The sequence below is a fragment of the Phyllostomus hastatus genome, unplaced genomic scaffold (genome assembly GCF_019186645.2).
Source record: "Phyllostomus hastatus isolate PE091 unplaced genomic scaffold, TTU_PhHast_1.1 phas_contig_150, whole genome shotgun sequence".
Classification (NCBI taxonomy): Eukaryota; Metazoa; Chordata; class Mammalia; order Chiroptera; family Phyllostomidae; genus Phyllostomus; species Phyllostomus hastatus.
The window spans coordinates 32,711,630-32,713,821 of record NW_025333611.1 but is presented as its reverse complement, the minus strand read 5'-3'; positions in this window follow the sequence as shown (position 1 = coordinate 32,713,821).

Genomic DNA, 2,192 nt, shown 5'->3' with positions numbered 1-2,192 from the left:
ACCACTGCATTCAATACTCTCCTGGAAGAACATGCCTGGTTTGTCCATTAAAGCTTAAATGGACTTCCCAATGACAACATGCTGGTTCACTGAGGCTATCTCAGGAGAAATTCCCAAGAGGTCTAAGCAGCAAAAAATGAGCTACATGAAGTGGTCCATTACATTAGGAATATTTTAGATTTTAGGCAGAAAGTATGTAACAGACTTAAACAGGTTTAGGATACAAACTCCGTTCGGTTAAACATCAGTCACGAGAATTTGTGGCTGGCCTTGAAAAAACATTCAATCACTAACTCTGTCTCCTTCTGACCTCCTGGAAAAGGAGTCCTGGTCCAAGTATGACGAGACAAAAGCCTCGAGTTTGCTGCCTACTCTCCTCACTCTTAGGTATCACTGACTGCGGTATGTTTAGCTTGTAAAGAAATCTGTACAGTATAAACATCCCTAACCCATTCTCCTGACTGAAATCCAGACGTCAGCTGATAAATGGACACTGCAGCCTACTTGCAGGGGAGCACTAGGACCTTGAGCCCACAGCACCACCTGTCTTCGTGGCGGTCCTGCATAATTAATCAGTATATATAATAGAAAGCAGAAATAAAATGTACTGATGGACCTAAAACATAAGGCTTAAAATTGTAACCGAAACAAATACAGAGATCAGGTATGCCTAAAATAATACATCCACACCTTTTATAAGGCTGTACAAAAGAATAAATGTATTGTGAAGGGACAAAAACCTAAGATTTGGAAGGGTTAAAGCTTTAATGAAAAAGTTTTAGCTCATGAGAACAGATTCTACTTCAAAACAAACAAGCTGGTTACTATACTTTACAGCCCATTTCCAGGAACATATTACAGCTGAAATTAAGGGACTGCTCATTATGCAGGACAGGTTAAAGTCACTACTGAAACAAAACAAGAGCCACGTGGCACGCCTTAATTATTTACCAAAACCAACGACCACCACCCATCACCCAAAACCCAATTTAAAAGTACAATTGGTGCCCTGACTTGGTGTGACTGAATGGCCTGAGCGCTACCCTGCAAACTGAAAGGTTGCCAGTTCGATTCTAGTCAGGGTACGTGTCTGGGCTGTGGGCCAGGTTCCCACTGGCAGCTGCGAGAAGGAACAAATCAATGTTTCTCTCGTGTATCCATGTTTGTCTCCCTTTCCTTCTCCCTCCCTTCCCCTCTCTCTAAAAAATAAAAACCTTTTATAGAAAAAGTACTCTCAATTATATCAGAAGAGATAAAAAGAAAGTGGACCATTAAGATACATACTGTGTATGTGTATTTTCCGAAAGCACTTAGAAAAGAGAAAGGCGAAAACCTCCTGTGAATTCCAAATTCAACACAGTACAAAGCAAAAAACTTTTATTACTACACTCACACAAATAAGTGTCCCAAAGTTTACCCCAATAGTTTAAGATTATCCAGTACTAGTTTCCACAGGAGAACTGTTTTAACTTCCAAATCCCACTCAAAGGATAAAAGTGGAGGAAACTGCTCTTTAAGTGCTCAGGACTGACCTTCACTTCAAATGCCATCTTTGTCCTTGGGCGAATGTACATCAGCACTAAACCGTGATCCAGCAATAGTTTCCTGTTTGATTCAGCACGGGTCACTTCAGGAGCTTAATACAGGATAATGCTTTCACCACTCTCTTATGAGACAAATTTAACTTTAGGTCATATGACATGTAGTGAAATATTTAAGAACTTACCAATCTGTCAATCATCTTAAAGAGTCCGTATAACATACACAGCAATATTATATTTATAACCAGAAACTGCACTGGCTGATAGACACATTAGTTTGTTAAACTCTACCTGAAAACATGCTATTTTTATTAAAATGAAACCCCCAAAATTTAATCTCAAGTTACATGGTTTTACAGTCCAGTCTCACTGAAGTAGCACACAGATTTCCTTTCTTGCAGACAAGATGCAGGAAGAACCCACGAAGAGCACACTGGCAATGTGATAAAGTGTACTACCTGAACTACGAATTAAGTCATGAAATTCATCTGAAGAATGCCAAGGAGTTACCAGAGAGATTATGTAATGGCCTTGATTTTTATTTTTCTTTACCTAGAATTCTACAAATTCTAAAATTTATCAATTGATGTATCTTTTAAATAAACAGCACCAGTCTTGCCCATTAATACAATTAAAATTTGACTTTCTCAG